Source organism: Ixodes scapularis, unplaced genomic scaffold (assembly GCF_016920785.2).
Source record: "Ixodes scapularis isolate PalLabHiFi unplaced genomic scaffold, ASM1692078v2 ptg000810l_1__unscaffolded, whole genome shotgun sequence".
NCBI lineage: Eukaryota > Metazoa > Arthropoda > Arachnida > Ixodida > Ixodidae > Ixodes > Ixodes scapularis.
Window position 1 is genome coordinate 141,324 of NW_024610041.1, and position 20,910 is coordinate 162,233.

A 20,910-nucleotide genomic window follows, 5' to 3' on the forward strand; every position below is an offset into this window, starting at 1 on the left:
TGAGTGCGCTGCTGCAGCGGAGAAACAAATGGCCGCAGTTCGTGGTTGCCTGCTTTCGCAGATCAGACGTCGAATATGTTGTTTCAAATTTTCCAGAAAAGTATTAATTGATTAAACTCTGTATATCTCTAAGGGCACAAACCGCTGTCCAGGAGAATCGAACACAAGTGTGCACATCATCAGCACACTAAGATTAAATAAGATTTTTTTTATATCCTATAAGGTGCTGTTACGTGGAGCACCTTTTAATTTTCAAAGGTTGAAAAGCGTGCGCCACCGTTTAAGTGAATAATACTTTGGCGACTACTTCACGGTATTATAATTGTTATGGTTTGTTTTTCGTACGGAACGATCTCCGAACTTCAAGGTGTTATGTTTTATATGTAATTTTAGCCCTAAATAAGAAAAACAAAACATATAAGTCAAACCGTAGCATAAGACGCACCGACGGAATGTATTAAGATAAATAAAGGCGATTGATAGCTCGGAAGAACTGTACTCGTACCAATAAATTGATGGTTTATCATCATCTCACTGATTTGCTTTGAAATAGGAACCGTGTTGCTTGCTATAAAGAAAAAAAATTGTCGTAGCTGTGGAAAGTGTGACGCCGTTCAAGACCGCCAAATCGAAAATTATCTCCGCTAGAAGCATCGTATTGCCCACTGGCTTAGAACCTTTTACAACGTCTACTGAAGCTACAAGCAACTACCGTGTCATCGTGCCTCGCCGGCCTTCTGATAACAACGTTTTTAGATCCCTCTACTTGCACGTAGACCTCTGCGCCCGGTGCAACCATTGCCCCGAATTCGGAAACGCTTTATGGGAATTTGTCAATTTTTTGAAATTATATATATATTGCCGGACGATATATGTGGTCGATTCAAATTTATAAATTTACCGTCGTCCTCTGCAGAGACACTAAATCCATGTCGTCCTTCAGATCGCCCTAGAGGTCGTCGTTGGGGTCGTCCTAGACGTCGTTCTTACCGCCGTCCTTTTGGACGTCGTCCTGAACGTCGTCTTAGACACCGTCCTTGACGTCATCTAGGACGACGACCTCGAGGGCAACGTCAAGGACGACATCTGAAACGACGCCCAGGGCGGCTTCAAGGATGACCTGTAGGACGACCTCAAGGAAGACCTCAAGGACGACGTCGAGAGCGACGCCCTAGGGGATGATTTCGAAGACGACGTCTAGCGTGCGTGCTAAACGATTGGAAATGGCCTACTGAACATACCTACTGCGCGTTAAGGGGCAAGAATTCATATTACTGAAAATCTTGAGTGTTAGCTTATTAATGCTATCGCATTGAAACTGGTAGAATTAGGCCAATACTAAATGAGTCATGTGTAGATGTACACTTTCGCGATAACCCTTCCCAAGAAAAACCTCGTTTCCAAAGGCGAAGTCTTTCACCTGTCAAAGATCGAGACTGTCTCGTTATCGATCTCAACCCAAAGGGCATCAAAATAAACCTGTTGTGGCTACCGGAAGATTTTGAAAACCGTACCGGTGATGGAGGCTATCTAGTCTCGCGAAACCGCGAAGTAGATAACCTGGGAAAAGTGGAAGTGCCCGGGTAAGGAGGACCCTAGCAACCTCAATTGGATGGTGGTCATGACCAGTACCTCCAGGAGCTAAAGCCGTAGTGCTCCGAGTAGTGACGTCCCATTCCCCGGAGAAGGAAGGCCTCGTCGAGAATAGGCACCCACTCTGCGTCTCTTTACTCCGGCAGCGTCGTCTGCTCACTCAGGCCATGTGTATCTAATTGTGCTTTTATCCGGCATCAATATAGGTTTGAAATGAAAAGTATTGGATATTTTATCATATATATTGTAACGGTGCTGCTGAGGCGCGTGCTAGAACCCACCGAGGACAAAAGACGAAGCGCGTGCAGAGGGCGCGTGACACTTCTAATCTGGTCTAATTTGATTATGGACGTCCCTTGTAAATTAAAACGTAACAATATATATATATATATATATATATATATACAGGTATATAAGATAAACCTAGTGTACAGCGCGTTACCATGGCTGAAAGCACCAAAATTATGTTTATAATTAAACCTTAGCCGCGGCGCCACAGTGCAGTAACGCAGCTCTCCAAACGATTTGAATGAACCGGCTCCGGTAGCGACCTTTTCTTCCCTGATACGGATTCCGATTCTGGTGAATTCTCATTGTGTGTGAGTTGCTGACTGTCTACAAAAAGGAAAGCCGACAGATTTTAGAAGGAAAGGGAAATGAAAAAAAAAAATGCAGTCACCAACGGATATCGCACACAAGTGAGATATAAGTTGACGCGGTTAAGCCTTTCGTCCCACGCTTGTGCCGCTTCTTTTGTTTTGTTCTTTTGTGTTCTTTTGATACTACAGCATTTACCTGTATTCGCGGAACAATGCCTGCTACGGTGTGAGTAGCATCTGTGGCAATTAGTAAACACTCGGATACTGGTTGATTTTCCATAGACCTCTCTTTTTTGGCAGGGAAAGAGAGTTATGTAGTTCGGATGGAAACGGTCCACAGGTGAGAAATAACTTAATTATGGGCTTTGTTCGTCATGTAGGACGCGAGCAGAGTGCTGCAATCCTTTGCTTAAATCTCGTGATATATTGGAAACAGACTTTGTAATTATCAGTGTGCAATTCAGTCGATATTTGTAAATATACGTCGCAACATTCAAGTTTTTAGCGGAAGGTGAGTACCAAGCCAATGTACCATTATTGAAAGCGCCTTCTTTGTACTGATGTGTTTATTTATACTTCTGTTATTTTGTTGCTTTTACCACGTTTATACTACGATTCTAGGTGTCTCAAGATACTTGTATATTGAATATTATCCAATAAAAAAAAGCCCTAATGTTATCGTCCTTGGCTTCTACGCAAAGGCTCGAGGTTCGATGCCTGGAGCTGTCGCGTCTTTTTGTTACTTGCGTAAATGTCGCGTCCTGGTGAGTTCGAGAACTTGAGTAATTATCGACCGATTTCCCTAACGAGCACGTGCTGTAAAACTTTAGAACATATCTTATCGAAACATTTGATCACTTTTATTGAGAGTAACAAACTTCTGGGCTCTAATCAGTATGGATTCAGACGGGGGTGTTCAACAACTACGCAGCTAATCGAAATTTTTCATGATTTGAGCATAACCACAGATAAAGTGGGGCAGACATATATTATATTTTTAGATTTAAGCTTTTGACCGCGTATCGCACCCGAAATTGTTGTACAAGCTTAGTCACGTTCTTAAGAATGATCAGATAGTCGATTGGTTGAACTCATATTTATCAGGACGGGAACAGTATGTGTATTTTAAAAAGAAGAGAACAGAATCATTACAAGTAATATCCGGCGTCCCGCAGGGATCGGTACTTGGACCGCTTCTTTTTATATTATTTATCAGAGACATGGGAAAGGACTTTGACTCCGCGGTAACTTTAAAGCACTTTGCGGATGACACTGTGATTTACTCCAATATCAGTTCCAATGAAGATCAACTAAATTTGGATAAGCACTTGCGTAAGATATGAAATGGTGTGCTGACTGGCAGATGGAACTGAATATAAGTAAGACGGTCTACATGAATGTAACGCGCAAAAAACAACACTTACAATTTAACTACAGTATTAATGGTCTTCCGCTTGTTAAAGTTAACGAATATAAATACCTTGGAGTGCACTTAAGAAGTGACTTAAGCTGGAACTCCCATATTGACTATGTATGTAAGAAAGCCTTTCAAAAACTATGGATGCTTAAAACAAAGTTGGAGTTCGCTAGTTCCGATGCCAAATTAATCGCCTTTAAGTGTCTAATTTTGCCAACTCTGGAATACGCTAGTCCGGTTTTGGAGCCATTCACAAATCAAAATATTTATAAATTGGAAAGAATTTAAAATAAGGCTGCTAGATTTATCTTTAATTGCTACCGGTCGACTGAGTCGGTCACAAAACTCAAGGAGCTAGCAGGCCTGCCCAGCATAAAGACTAGATTAGAAACGAATAGAATGAAACTTTTTTTTCAGATATTTCATGGTCATTCGATGTTGGATACCCGAAAATACGTCGTGATGTCTCCTCCGGTGTACCACAGAATAAAACATTACTTAAATATCCAATCCTTTCAATACTCTACGGATCATTTTAAGCACTCCTTTTTTGTTCGATGTATTGATTTCTGGAATAAGCTGCCTGAATGTATAGTCAACTCTCAAAGCGTGTCAACTTTTGTGAAGGAAATTGAAATGTTTCTTTCTTCCCATGTCACCAAGGGATGTGACTGAATTATTGAATTCTTTGTGTGTCCTTGGTTTGTTTTTGAAAATATGTACCACTCCTGCCTTGGCCTCACGGCTGGCAGAATGAATATATAAAAATAAAAAAAATTGTTGTTTATTCAAGGATCGAATGTTGTACGGGCCGAACCTTCTACTCCGATTGTTCCAGGAGCCCACGCGTGTTCAGAGGGGGCTCCCCATGGCGAGTCGAGCTCAGTCTCGTCCCAGCGCTAGATAATGCTGTTTCGCCGATATCAACGCCTGCGACACTAACCTGATTCTATTTTGTTTTGGGCAGAAGTTCGCCATATAAAACAAAAAAAAAATAGTTTTTCCAGTTTTTGCCCGCCTCATCATTCCTGACGTTCTGGTGAAGGTGCTGAGTAACCCACGTACTGTGTTGCGAGGGCCCGCATTGCAAGTCCGATTTCAAGCCCGGCGAGAAGACAGCTCTGCGAGGAACCTGCAACTCGCGCGAGCCGCTTGACCCCGGTAGAGGCTCCTGAATTTGGTGTGCTGCTGGACTAGCTCAAGCCAAATAGGATGACGATGGCCAACCTGTCGCAGACCCCGGCCGCTTCTTTCGTCATTTGCCTGCCCGTCGCATATCAGAAGGGGCTGCTCCCTTCACGGTGAACTTATCGAACATATCAAAGCTTGGGTCGAGCAGTACGAAAGCGTCGCAAGGCCACAATGGCTGGACTAACGAACAGCGCCTGCAAAAACGTGCATTTCTCGCTGCGGGGGACTACCAGCTGCTGGTTCAGAAATCACGAGTGTGCTTTGAGATCGTGAAGCGTCTTCAAGAACGAGGTGACGGGGACGTTTGCCTAAGAACACCGTAGAGAAAGGGCTCTAGACCTTCTTTGAACCAGAACTCAGGGCACCAATAAGACTATCACCGGCTTTGTGAAAGACGTCCTGCCCCGTACGAAAATGTTATACAGTATAAGGCCCTGATATATTTTATGTATAGCCATATATAATAATATAAGAAGTGAAATATGGCGACATACCGCCATATATAGAAGCAAATACGGCCATATATCGCCATATACGCGTGCAAGTACTCGTACATGGCGTATTTGTACGCGTATATATGGGCCCGTTTCGGTCGCGCAAGCAAAACGTCATACTCGCGAATACACTAGTTCATTTATATTGCATGAGTGTCATGTAATTGGTTAACTATTGTTAACATCCTTAAAGTGAAGTTATCCCAGATATTTTGACGAATAAATCAAATGCGCAATTTAGAGATGTCACGTGATGTAAATTTTTTCCCTAAAGGTTGCAGTGAAACTACGTTTGTTCATGTTTCCCCGCTAAATTTAGCGGGGAAACATGAACCGTTAGCTTACTGAAGGTGCAATACGCTACTCCGTCATCGCGATTCCTTTTGCCTTCGAGCGGCTGCGAAGCCGTTGCGTCCGGAGTACCCTACGCAGCATCTTTCAAAAACCGTTCAAGCAACATCGTAGCCTTCCGTTTGCGAACGTCGGCGATTCATGAAAGTCGGAAGTTGTGCTGTCTGTGGTGTCCTTTATATGCAACTCTTTCATAACAAAATTTGAAGTTTGAAAACGCGAACCTACCAGTGTACAGATAATTTTAAATTTATTGGTAAAAAATATTTTATTTTTCTATTTATTTTCGGACATTGTGCGCAAAAATATCCGCGCTCAGTTTAATATTTAAAATTATAATGTGCGTTATACGGCGTAAAACATAGTATCTTCAAATTGGCATCGTTTTGGGTCACTTTAAGACTGGGCAGCTTCTTTAGAAGTTCAAAAGCTGGACTATATAGAGCTGTCCCTTTCACTCGGTATTGACAACAGGGTAGACGTTATGCGTGTTTTATTTCCAGTCGTGTCTCCGGTTAGGATCACGTGACAGTCTAGAAGCTGGTGATAATGCTGAACACGGCACCTGCCTCAAGCCCAAGGCCACACATAGCATTCACGGCTCTATAAACCTTGGGCAGAAGTGACAAATCCTTTCGTTGTGGTCATTGCTGGGATCAGGACCAGGTTCTGGTTGGAATGCTCCGGAAGATAAGCCTTTTCTTTGTGCACTCCTTTTTTGCCTTTCTTTTTCTCCTTTTCTCTCTCTCTCAAAGCTGAAAGCGTGGTAGAGGTGCGCACTTGCCTACTTGCGGACATAGTTTGGCGTGTCTTGCGCGCCCTGCGTGGCTGCTGTGGATTTTTATTCTGTAGCAGATGATATCTCGTTCAAAAGATCCTACCCGTATATCGGCAACAACCGATTTCTTCAAAGAAGCCCAACACCTTTTTGTCATCAGTTAAGTGTTCGGTTTCACAGATGACAGCCTGTGCTACATCCTGTTGAATCTTTACGGACACCTTCGTTCACGTTTTTTTGTTTGAGTGCTTGTTCTGCCGTGTCCGTGTCGACATATATCTCGGATTACACCTTTGAAGTCCGGTATCGTGAATGTAGGTGCGCTACAACCTACTTAGCGACAACTAATCGTTTTCCTACAGGTTCTCTTCCAGATTACCTCTAGAATTATGCCGTGTCTATCTCATGGCAGCCGGGAGAATAATTTCTCCGAAATTCTACCTGCTGTCACCTGCCATTATCCCTCTGATATCATATCACAACTCAAGGTAGAATACTGTATTTCTTATTCTCCCTGCGTTTTGTAATTACACGTTCCACGACCACCTTTTCATGGACACAAGTTTCATGGACACGTTTCATCGATATTCGTTAAAAGCGAATGTCGATAACCCTGCTTTCCCCTGGGAACCAAGTTGATCGAAATCAGGAGTGGCTCGAAGCAGCTCATGTAAAAATAAATAAAAGTTGGTACATGCTTATACAGATGAGAAGTCACGTTTGGAAGATACTTGTATAAACAGAAATATGTATATATAAACGTTGCATTATTTGATTCGGACATTTCTAGCCTTATGCGGGTAGCATATATACCCCTATTTGGCAGAGCCGATTGAGATATATAAAAAATGCGCATATCTGGCCAGATATGCCTTATATAAACCGATATGCTTTATTTGCCCAGATATGCCCAAGTTTTTAAATAACCACATCCGTTTTTTTATATATATAAGTCCAGATATGCCATTTTTGTAAGGGGCGCCTGAACGCCTCTGCCAACCCACGAGCCATAGACAACAAGAAGCTGTGGGTCCTCACGCGCGGGTTAAGGGACGATAATACGGTGTCCTCGTCCGCAACCTGCCGGGCACCGTCGAAGCCTTTATCGCTGACGCAACAAACATTAAGCTCGGCCACCAAGCGGGCGCTTCCCTCTATCAATGACATCCAAGCGTCGCTGTATCCGCGCTGCATAGCGGCGAAAACGCTCCTGGTACCCCGAACATCCGTGAAATAATCGGGAGGTCGCCCGGGAGGAACTGCGCAGGTTGTTGACAGCCGCTAATTGTGCAGCGACACTTTCCATCGCCGAAGCTGTGCGCGGAAAAGTACAACGGGTGGTCGAGCCTGAAGTTCCCATAAACAGGGCTACACCGGAGGAACCAACGCTGAGCTATACTGCAATGGTCGGACGAGCACCACCAACCACGCGTCCATACAAAGACCCCCCGACGTGACCTCCAGCACTACAGTACTTTCACCGCCAGGACGATCGGCCGCACGTCTGCCCAGAACAAGCTGTGCCAAGAAAGACTGACGTGAGGAGGACGGCCGATCGACGCCTTTTGCGCCACCACTGCGGGAGATCCAAGAGTTCCTCAGAAGACCTCGGTCTTGCGCTCCTGCAGCTCGCCGCGTGTCTCGGTCGCCGTTGCCACGACGTCCAGCTTCGCCGATGCACCGATGCCAGTCGTGAGAGCCTGTCGCCCTTGTCACGCCGGGAAAATTAATCGCGGCAACCCCTGGAGGTGGAGCTGCCGTAGACCGACGACGTAAAAAAAAAAAGAACGCTAGCGAAGCTGTGAATCATTACTGAAGAATCTAATTAAAAGAAAGGGAGGTGATTCGAGACCAAGAACTGGAAATGCTAGACGACAGTATGTTTAATTCCTCAAGAAATCCGTGGGCGTCCCCAGTCTACCTTGTAAAGAATGACGGAATCCTGAGGTTCTGTGTGGATATTTTTCGACTGAACGGTGTTACTAAGACGGATGTCTATTTCCTCCCTCGCATCAACGCTACGTTAGGCGGACTGCGGCACTACCACTATTTTTTCGATGTTGGACCTGAAGAGTGGCTACTGGCGGATATATGTCGACGAACGCGACGGTGAGAAAACGTCTTTCGTCACTCCCGACGGTCTGTACGAGTTCAAAGTGATGTCGTTCGGTCTTTGAACAGCTCCAGTCACCCTCCAGCGCGTCATGGAAACTGTGCTAACGGGTCCGAAATCTGTTAGCTTTCTCGTCCACCTGGATGATGACGTGGTATTTTCACGGGATTTCGACGAACACTTCAGACTACTGAGAGCTGTGCTTCAAGCCAACAAGACCACCTGCCGGTCGATCAAGCTAACAAATTATCGATTCGTCTATGGTGAACTAAAGTTACTTAAACAATTTAGTGAAAACCCGAGACTGAGGTAAAACAGACGACGACGAGGAAGAGAAGGAGAACGTCTCAAACACAGCTAAACCTTTATTGAGGAAAGCACCCTTTATATAGGGTTGAAGAAAGAAAGAAGGCAAGGGAACCCTTCTTCACTTCACCTCTCTCCACAAAAGGTACGACATTTTTACTTTTACTTTGCTACGTCTTGAACAATAAAGATATTCTTCTTGACCCAGAGAAGACCCGCACCGTAGCTCCATTTACACCGCCGTCTGACGAGAAGGCCAAGAGAAGATTTCTCGGACTCTGTGCCCTCTGCAGGCACTTTGTACGGGACTTCGCAGAGTTTTCCCCAGCGCTGACTCACTTCACGAAGAACGCCGCAAGGCTTGAGTAAACAAAACACCAACGGCCATTCGATGAACTCAAACGAAGACTCCAGACGCCCCGGGTTCTTGGAAATTTCGACCAGTTCCCTAAAACAGAAATTCGCAGGGACGCTGGTAACACCGGTCTTGGCGCGGTACTAGTCCAAAGGCAGGACTGGGCAGAGCGAGTGATCGCGTACGCAAGTCGAACGCTGTCTAACGCGGAGCGTAACCACTGAACGACTGAAAAAAACTGCCTTGCTGTCGTCTGGGCAATAACAAAGTTCTTCTCATATTTGTATGGAAGTCCTTTTCGTGGGGTCACAGACCACCACTCGCACTGCTATCTTCCAAACCTGAAAAAAAAAACGGACGCCTCGCCCTGTGGAGACTACTGCTGCAAGATTTTAACATGACCGTGGTGTACAAGTCTGGCCGGAAGCACAATGACGAAGACTGCCGGTCAAAGGCCTTCGTCGAGGCCGGTCCTGCCAGCACCGGAGGCGATGACGATGTGTGTTTCCTAGGCGCTCTGGATGTTAGCGACATGGCAGCACTGCTACCAGATGACCCTGAACTACGAGCACTCATCATGAACCCAAAGGGGCAAGCGAGTACGATTCCCCGTGCTTTCTTACATATCCTGCCATACGGCAAGGGGTGTCGTACAAGGAGAACTTCGTCAAGAACAACGCAGCGTGGCTGTCAGTTATCCCTTTAAGCCATCGAGAAGAAATCTTCCAAAGATGTCATGACGATTCAACAGCCGGGCACCTTGGCTGCAGCAGGACGCTCGACAGGGTTCGAGAAAATTAACCCTGGCTGAGTCTACTGAAGACCGTTCACTTCTCCACTCAATCATTCCTTCCACGCAGTTTTAGCAAAGCAACAAACCATCGACGAAGCCGTCAGCATTTCTTTATCAGAGTTCTCCCCCGTCCACGCCGTTCCAGCATATCGGAATGGATTTACTTGGCACTTTTCCGCCGCCAACGTCGGGAGACCGCTGGATCATCGTTGCCACAGACTATCTGACGCGATACGCCGAACCGAAAGCCCTACCTTTGGGGTCTTCTGTGGAAGTCGCTAAAATTTTCGTCGAGTCTATTGTCCTCCGGCACGGAGCTCCCGCAGTTCTAATCGGAGGTCGAGGGTCATCGTTTATGGCACAGCTGATGCAAGATATCCTCCGTCTCAGCAACACCAACCATCGGCGAACCATGGAGTACCGCCTTCAGACTAATGGGCTGACGGAACGCCTAAACAAGACCATCGCCGACATGGTATCGATTTACGTAGATGTGGGGCACGAGGCAACCGACGAGGTCCTGCCTTATGTCACGTTCACCTACAATGCAGCGGTTCAAAAGACCATTGGTGTTACACTCTTAGAGCTGGTGCATGGTCGCAAGATGACCACGATACTTGACGCCATGCTACCTCACGAGCCAGCTGGCCGCGGAAGTGACGACGCCAAGGTGGTTGCGCAACGAGCAAAAGTACGCCAGCTCGACCGAGTCTGGATCCAAGACAAGCAACGTGTCGACGCTGAACGCTACAACCTTCGTCGTCTTCACGTTCATTTCCAGCCAAGAAACCTTATGTGGGTACGGACACCGATACGACGTCGCGGCCTCAGTGATAACAGTTTAAAGCGTTTCTTTGGATCAAACAAGGTACTTAAACGCCTGGGAGATCTGAACTAGGAAGTCGTGTTCGACGGAACGCACGCATTAGTGCGACGCCGATCGCGACCCGACCTGGTTCACTTCGTTCGAGTCAACCGAATCTAAGCTCGATAGGGCTGTGGACTTTATGTGTTCGAAATGAATCTTTATATTACCGTTCTTTTTATTTGATTTGCATTTTTTTCCGTCGAAGCGATTCACTTTCTAAAAGTGGGAGTAATGCCGCGCGTGCAGCTGTCCAAGTAGAAGCCCCTCCCTTGGTCGAACAGTTGTCGTCCTTGGCTCATATGCTAAGGGCTCGAGGTTCGATGCCTGGAGCGGGCGCGGCATTTTGTTACTTGTGTAAATGTCGCGTTCTAGTGAATACGACAACATGTTTTTTTTTTTTTCGAGTTTCGAATGTTCTACGCGCCGAACCTTCTACGCCGATTGTTTCAGAAGCCCACGCGTGTACATAAGGGGCTCCGCATGCTGAGCCGCAGTCAGTCTCGTCCCAGAGCTCGATCCCAAGGTTTCGCCGACATCGACGCCTGCGAAGGTAATCTTTTTCAATTTTGTCTTAGGGCACAATTTCGCCCGTTTAAAACACTTAGTTACTCCCAACCCCAAGATTCTCGGACAGGCGAGCGCCGTTACTACTTACGCCATCTATCGGCCGCCGCTGCGCCGGCGCCCGTAACTCAATGGACCAAAGCGATCTTTTTTTATACAAAGAAAACTAATCACTCAATCCCTTTGCACTTTTGTGTCACGTTTTAATACGTTGCCCTCAACCTCCATGAGAATTTTCGTGGTCCTGGGTTCATATTAAGTCTGGCCAAAATGCAACTAACCTTTTACTCATTGGTTCCTATGGCGAACCGCAGAAAAATCATACGTCTTTTCAACATTCGATGCAAACCCTGAGAAAACCACACGATCAATTTAGTTGCATTTTGCTATATATATAGCCAATGTCTCTAGCTCCATGGAAACAGTTTTTATTTTCAAATTACTTAAATTTAAAGTGGATCCCCAGGGCTTTAAATACCAAAAAGAATCCGCAGTTGGTGAGGAGACTCGAGGATTCAGTGGCGTTGTTGCGTTCCTAAATACATTTTTTTAGCAACATATGTAATGTATAACAAAACGGCAACTACACTGAATATTTTCCTAATTGATAAACACAAAACCTAAATGCAGGTTTTTTTTTTTTTTTTTGTTCTTATCGCGTAATTAGCTAAAATACACTATACTTAAAGCGCTGAATAATTAAGGAGTCGAAGCGTTTTTTGATCCAAACTATCTTTTACAAAGTGTCCAAATTTCATTTCACCAGCTATTCCACTTCCAAGAATGGTATTAAAAATAAAAATGCCAAAATGAGTGGGCGTGGTCCAGACACTTTGGCAAACGGGACATGAAGAGTACCATTTATGGCGACATTTAGCACGCTGTTACTGCTAATTAATCAATCTTATGTAGGTTTGCTTCGCGTGCGCCCAAGAGCTTTTGAAGCGGCCCAGTATCTCTTAAGTCATCACAACCTCAGACGTCAAAATCAGGCAAAAAAGGGGTGTGTCCCAGAAATTTGGGCATACGCGCCGCCAATTGTACCATCAATGGCGACACTCAGTACTCTATAAGCCATAATAATGCATCTCCTCCAGTTCTGCGACGCATATGCCCGAGTGCTTTTGAAGCGGCCCAGAATTTATTTAGTTATCGCTCTCCAAAGGTTGCCTCAGACGTCAAAATCGGCCAAAAAGGAACGTACCCCACAAATTCGGGCACACGCCGTCAATTGTTCCATCAATGGCGACACTCAGCAGTCTGTAATTCATTATAAGCAATCTCCTCTAGGTCTATGACGCGTATGCCCGAGTGCTTTTGAAGCGGCCAAGAATTTATTTAGTTATCGCTCTCCAAATGTTGCCTCAGACGTCAAAATCGGCCAAAAAGGGGGCGTTTCCCACAAATTCGGGCATACGCGCCGTCAATTGTACCATCAATGGCGACACTCAGCAGTCTGTAATTCATTAAAAGGAATCTCCTCTAGGTCTATGACGCGTATTCCCGAGTGCTTTTGAAGCGGCCCAGAATTTATTTAGTTATCGCTCTCCAAAGGTTGCCTCAGACGTCAAAATCGGCCAAAAAGGGGGCGTTTCCCACAAATTCGGGCAAACGCGCCGTCAATTGTACCATCAATGGCGACACTCAGCAGTCTGTAATTCATTATAAGGAATCTCCTCTAGGTCTATGACGCGTATGCCCGAGTGCTTTTGAAGCGGCCCAGAATTTATTTAGTTATCGCTCTCCAAAAGTTGCCTCAGACGTCAAAATCGGCCAAAAAGGGGGCGTTTCCCACAAATTCGGGCATACGCGCCGTCAATTGTACCATCAATAGCGACACTCAGCAGTCTGTAATTCATTATAAGGAATCTCCTCTAGGTCTATGACGCGTATTCCCGAGTGCTTTTGAAGCGGCCCAGAATTTATTTAGTTATCGCTCTCCAAAGGTTGCCTCCGACGTCAAAATCGGCCAAAAAGGGGGCGTTTCCCACAAATTCGGGCATACGCGCCGTCAATTGTACCATCAATGGCGACACTCAGCAGTCTGTAATTCATTATAAGGAATCTCCTCTAGGTCTATGACGCGTATGGCCGAGTGCTTTTGAAGCGGCCCAGAATTTATTTAGTTATCGCTCTCCAAAGGTTGCCTCAGACGTCAAAATCGGCCAAAAAGGGGGCGTTCCCCACAAATTCGGGCATACGCGCCGTCAATTGTACCATCAATGGCGACACTCAGCAGTCTGTAATTCAGTATAAGGAATCTCCTCTAGGTCTATGACGCGTATGCCCGAGTGCTTTTGAAGCGGCCCAGAATTTATTTAGTTATCGCTCTCCAAAGGTTGCCTCCGACGTCAAAATCGGCCAAAAAGGGGGCGTTTCCCACAAATTCGGGCATACGCGCCGTCAATTGTACCATCAATGGCGACACTCAGCAGTCTGTAATTAATTATAAGGAATCTCCTCTAGGTCTATGACGCGTATGGCCGAGTGCTTTTGAAGCGGCCCAGAATTTATTTTATTTAGTTATCGCTCTCCAAAGGTTGCCTCAGACGTCAAAATCGGCCAAAAAGGGGGCGTTCCCCACAAATTCGGGCATACGCGCCGTCAATTGTACCATCAATGGCGACACTCAGCAGTCTGTAATTCATTATAAGGAATCTCCTCTAGATCTATGACGCGTATGCCCGAGTGCTTTTGAAGCGGCCCAGAATTTATTTAGTTATCGCTCTCCAAAGGTTGCCTCCGACGTCAAAATCGGCCAAAAAGGGGGCGTTTCCCACAAATTCGGGCATACGCGCCGTCAATTGTACCATCAATGGCGACACTCAGCAGTCTCTAATTCATTATAAGGAATCTCCTCTAGGTCTATGACGCGTATTCCCGAGTGCTTTTGAAGCGGCCCAGAATTTATTTAGTTATCGCTCTCCAAAGGTTGCCTCAGACGTCAAAATCGGCCAAAAAGGGGGCGTTTCCCACAAATTCGGGCAAACGCGCCGTCAATTGTACCATCAATGGCGACACTCAGCAGTCTGTAATTCATTATAAGGAATCTCCTCTAGGTCTATGACGCGTATGCCCGAGTGCTTTTGAAGCGGCCCAGAATTTATTTAGTTATCGCTCTCCAAAAGTTGCCTCAGACGTCAAAATCGGCCAAAAAGGGGGCGTTTCCCACAAATTCGGGCATACGCGCCGTCAATTGTACCATCAATAGCGACACTCAGCAGTCTGTAATTCATTATAAGGAATCTCCTCTAGGTCTATGACGCGTATTCCCGAGTGCTTTTGAAGCGGCCCAGAATTTATTTAGTTATCGCTCTCCAAAGGTTGCCTCCGACGTCAAAATCGGCCAAAAAGGGGGCGTTTCCCACAAATTCGGGCATACGCGCCGTCAATTGTACCATCAATGGCGACACTCAGCAGTCTGTAATTCATTATAAGGAATCTCCTCTAGGTCTATGACGCGTATGGCCGAGTGCTTTTGAAGCGGCCCAGAATTTATTTAGTTATCGCTCTCCAAAGGTTGCCTCAGACGTCAAAATCGGCCAAAAAGGGGGCGTTCCCCACAAATTCGGGCATACGCGCCGTCAATTGTACCATCAATGGCGACACTCAGCAGTCTGTAATTCAGTATAAGGAATCTCCTCTAGGTCTATGACGCGTATGCCCGAGTGCTTTTGAAGCGGCCCAGAATTTATTTAGTTATCGCTCTCCAAAGGTTGCCTCCGACGTCAAAATCGGCCAAAAAGGGGGCGTTTCCCACAAATTCGGGCATACGCGCCGTCAATTGTACCATCAATGGCGACACTCAGCAGTCTGTAATTAATTATAAGGAATCTCCTCTAGGTCTATGACGCGTATGGCCGAGTGCTTTTGAAGCGGCCCAGAATTTATTTTATTTAGTTATCGCTCTCCAAAGGTTGCCTCAGACGTCAAAATCGGCCAAAAAGGGGGCGTTCCCCACAAATTCGGGCATACGCGCCGTCAATTGTACCATCAATGGCGACACTCAGCAGTCTGTAATTCATTATAAGGAATCTCCTCTAGATCTATGACGCGTATGCCCGAGTGCTTTTGAAGCGGCCCAGAATTTATTTAGTTATCGCTCTCCAAAGGTTGCCTCCGACGTCAAAATCGGCCAAAAAGGGGGCGTTTCCCACAAATTCGGGCATACGCGCCGTCAATTGTACCATCAATGGCGACACTCAGCAGTCTCTAATTCATTATAAGGAATCTCCTCTAGGTCTATGACGCGTATGCCCGAGTGCTTTTGAAGCGGCCCAGAATTTATTTAGTTATCGCTCTCCAAAAGTTGCCTCAGACGTCAAAATCGGCCAAAAAGGGGGCGTTTCCCACAAATTCGGGCATACGCGCCGTCAATTGTACCATCAATGGCGACTCTCAGCAGTCTGTAATTCATTATAAGGAATCTCCTCTAGGTCTATGACGCGTATTCCCGAGTGCTTTTGAAGCGGCCCAGAATTTATTTAGTTATCGCTCTCCAAAGGTTGCCTCCGACGTCAAAATCGGCCAAAAAGGGGGCGTTTCCCACAAATTCGGGCATACGCGCCGTCAATTGTACCATCAATGGCGACACTCAGCAGTCTGTAATTCATTATACGGAATCTCCTCTAGGTCTATCACGCGTATGCCCGAGTGCTTTTGAAGCGGCCCGGAATTTATTTAGTTATCGCTCTCCAAAGGTTGCCTCCGACGTCAAAATCGGCCAAAAAGGGGGCGTGCCCACTAATTCGGGCATACGCGCCGTCAATTGTACCATCAATGGCGACACTCAGCAGTCTGTAATTCATTATAAGGAATCTCCTCTAGGTCTATGACGCGTATGGCCGAGTGCTTTTGAAGCGGCCCAGAATTTATTTAGTTATCGCTCTCCAAAAGTTGCCTCAGACGTCAAAATCGGCCAAAAAGGGGGCGTTCCCCACAAATTCGGGCATACGCGCCGTCAATTGTACCATCAATGGCGACACTCAGCACTCTGTAATTCATTATAAGGAATCTCCTCTAGGTCTATGACGCGTATGCCCGAGTGCTTTTGAAGCGGCCCAGAATTTATTTAGTTATCGCTCTCCAAAAGTTGCCTCAGACGTCAAAATCGGCCAAAAAGGGGGCGTTCCCCACAAATTCTTGCATACGCGCCGTCAATTGTACCATCAATGGCGACACTCAGCAGTCTGTAATTCATTATAAGGAATCTCCTCTAGGTGTATGACGCGTATGCCCGAGTGCTTTTGAAGCGGCCCAGAATTTATTTAGTTATCGCTCTCCAAAAGTTGCCTCAGACGTCAAAATCAGCCAAAAAGGGTGCGTTTCCCACAAATTCCGGCATACACGCCGTCACTTGTACCATCAATGGCGACACTCAGCAGTCTGTAATTCATTATAAGGAATCTCCTCTAGGTGTATGACGCGTATGCCCGAGTGCTTTTGAAGCGGCCCAGAATTTATTTAGTTATCGCTCTCCAAAGGTTGCCTCAGACGTCAAAATCAGCCAAAAAGGGTGCGTTTCCCACAAATTCCGGCATACGCGCCGTCAATTGTACCATCAATGGCGACACTCAGCAGTCTGTAATTCATTATAAGGAATCTCCTCTAGGTGTATGACGCGTATGCCCGAGTGCTTTTGAAGCGGCCCAGAATTTATTTAGTTATCGCTCTCCAAAGGTTGCCTCAGACGTCAAAATCAGCCAAAAAGGGTGCATTTCCCACAAATTCCGGCATACACGCCGTCACTTGTACCATCAATGGCGACACTCAGCAGTCTGTAATTCATTATAAGGAATCTCCTCTAGGTGTATGACGCGTATGCCCGAGTGCTTTTGAAGCGGCCCAGAATTTATTTAGTTATCGCTCTCCAAAGGTGGACTCAGACGGGAGAGGCCCTTTCGAGCGCACGACACTAGCCGGCCTCCAGGTGAGGCGCTTCGTGTAGAACCTGCCAGGTGGCGCTGGTGTTCGATTCCGGAGCACTCCTGCTAGCGAAGCTCGCGCCAAGCGTAGCTGTTTTTGATATTAGCGGTTCATTAGTGTTGCCTTTGAATGCTTCATGGGTGTTTCAACGTGTATGAATAAATTGGTTAAAGCTTACTTCCACAATTTAGTGAAAACTGGGGTAACCAGTCTTGCATGCTGGCGCGTAGCGCTGCGCATCCGTCTTCTTTCTCTTCGCTTTCATTGCATAGCGACAAAACTCGAACCTATGTAATCACAATGCCATGCACTTGATAATCACAAAAACAAATTGCAAAAACGACCATAGACACTACAGAAACCATCCGAGAACGTACGCGACGCCATATCCCATGTTACAGTAGCCATGTCCTCCGGATTTCGACAACAGAGCCACTCGCGGCAGTCTGCACTTCTGGCTTCACACGGCCGATGGGACGCCGCCGACATTTTTTCCACTGCCCCTATATTCTGGTTCAGTGTAACTAGAGCGCCGACGTTAGAACGCGCGACTCGAGAGCGCTGCGATAGGAGCGCGCTTGCCATTAGAGTGCACGTCACAAGAGCGCATGACCAGTAGAGCGCATGTCACGAGATTGATTACCTTGTCCGAAAAAGAAGCTTTATTGTACGCAAACACTTTAAAGCACACAGAACCACCTGACGACCGATCGGCTGGGTGCAGGAGCCGAGATTGAATGTTATTTCGAATGGTGAAGTTGTGTACATTAGGAAGTGACTTCCAACTCAACCATAACCACATTTTCTGACTTCCATGTTTGCGAAGCGCTGCTCAACAACACAAGGTGCACCTCACTAGACTGTTTCTTTCTACCACACAAACTTGTGGTGTAGTGGAAAGTCATCACTTGGGCCACTAACTTTAGCGCGTCGGTGTCGTATTGGCCCTCACAGCATTCGCAAACACGTTATGAAAGTGCGTCACACACCGCTAACAAATAAATGCGCCCCGCAAACTCAATAATGAGCGGCCGCACCATCGACGTCTGTCCTGAGCCGGCTCTGCATGCCATTCGTGCCTTCTTTTTCTGGACAGCATCTCCGTCGCAGTGCACACCGATGTTGCGATCGCCGGAGTACGGTAGACTTGCCGTGTAGTTTCCGCTTCTTTTTTGTTGCGCGAGCGCTTGCTGCAGCCCAACGCACCACCGTCTTCCATAGCTCCACTGCAAATCGCGGTCGTCTCAACCACCAGCATGGTCGAAACCGGCGTGCGACGTCCTTCTGTGGCGTAGGTGCAGCCCATGTATAGTACAATGGTTTGTTTTAGGCTTCATCTAGCAGTCTGAAGAGTCTAGGACATTTCGGTGCTCGAAATATTTGGTGTGCGGAGTTTTTGTTGCATGGTCGTGGAACACAAAGCGACGCAAAGAATCGCTTTTGTCCTTATTTTACGATTATTTTTTGCCCGAACTTCAATAAAAAATGTCATCTTCTCTTTCTGCTCGACTTTTTAGCAGATACCACCGCCCCACGGGGGTTAGAGCATGTGTTTCTCGCCTCCGACCACAATGAATAAACTTGCACCCCCGTGTAGCGTCTTTTGGAAAGCCGGGATCAGGGACTGCAATGGTGCTCGACGATTCCTCAGGGGCGTTGCTAGCAACGCCGATTAGTTCACAGAGCAGTGAGCACACGCGTTTTGTAAATAAAAGGGGCCCACATTACCCTTTGTGCGTGATTACATTTCTTTTGAAGGCAGCTGGCCTCAGACTTTATTACATATACGACAACTCACTTGTGATACGTGGCCGTTATAGTATTTGGGAGGGCTAGAAACTGGCATTCTTTCCGGAATATATTATTATCAAGCCAAGCATGCGAATAACTTCATATGCGTAGGCTTATGCACGCTACATACCTATCATCCAGACATAATTATGACAAATCTTAATAAAGATGTCCTAGACGTATATTCTAACCTTTAAAATATTAAAGCATGCTATTGCCAGAAATGACGGGCCGTTTACACCGAAATATCCGTGTACCTTACGTCTTCTATGAACATGTCCTCACAGGATCACACAGGCCAATAATTGCTTGATTACACGTATCGTATATTTTCATTAGGGGGAAAAACATAGTCAAATAAAACATCTCGATAATTACATCCCTTATATTGGGTCCGGACATTTCGTCGAACGCCGTTTCATCGAACACCGTTTCATCGAAGCCGTTTCATCGAACACCGTTTCATCGAACGCCGTTTCATCGAACGCCGTTTCATCGAACGCCGTTTCATCGAACGCCTTTTCATCGAACGCTGTTACAGCCTGCAATATTTTTGCAATTTATTTTGATTTTTATACACAACGTCATCTAATTCTCCATTTTTTTAAATCACAGTATGCAGTGACGAGATAAGTTCCATTGTGAACATGTCCTGCTTCGAGCAGAAAGCCTCCATGAAACAATGACCCCTCTTCATGTCACATGAAACAATTAAAAATGAGACAGAAAAAAAACAACAAAAGAAACAGAAAGCACGATGTGCTTTCTGGGAAGCGGGTAGTGTTTTATTGTTTGACAGCGTGTACCTGTAACCTTGGGTTATGTGAGGATCCGAAAGGGTGACAGAGTACACCCAGGGCTTTACTATTGTCTGGTGCGTGTTGGCCTTCCTAAGAAAGCGTCCTGAAGATGATTCATAATAGGCAAAAGGGTCGGTAATAAAGTTGACAGTGAAGGTGAGGTGGTTCCAGTCCAGGTGTAGCCCGAAACCATGTTGGCTGACACTTTGTGCAGCTTTTGACTCTGTAGAGTTTGAAAACTAAAAAAAAAAAAAGCAGAAACGTTCAATCTGAGCATAAAGCTGATAATCAGAGTATCATTATATTTTATTTCGTGTGCTCTCCTGGCAGAGCATCGTTTTATTATAAGCGTGCTGCCCTGGCAGTTAAATGCTTTTCGTGAATAAACCTTCAACTAAGCGTAAGTGTGCAAATGAGCTGGTGTGAATGGCACATTACCGAAACCCCCGGACAGCCGGTAAAAAAAACGACAGACGTTCAAAAGTGTTTTAAGTGTCGGTCCTTTACCTCCAGTATCATGTTTTCTGACAGGCACATGAGTAAAACTTTTCAGTAAGTCGCATACCCATTTGTTTTTATACCAATGGTTTTTATTTCTAGTAATTTGGCTCCACCCTAAAGACTGTTTCTTAAGTGACTACCTTAGTCTTAACAAATGTAAGGTAAAACATCTACAAAGCACTGTTATGCCTCAAAACTCGATACAGAGAAACTCGATGAAACGGCCCTAAGCGATTCGATGAAACGGCGTTCGATGAAATGGCGTTCGATGAAATGTCCATTCATTCGATGAAACGGTGTTCGATGAAATGTCCGCTAGCCGTCCGCAATGCCTGCTGGAAAGCTCAGCTATTTGAACTTACAAACGTGTATTTACACAAAAATATCCATGCAGCAAAAAGTCTCTGCACCGAAAAGTCCGTGCTCCGAAATGTCGGCACCGAAACGACCTACACCGAAACTTCCTACACT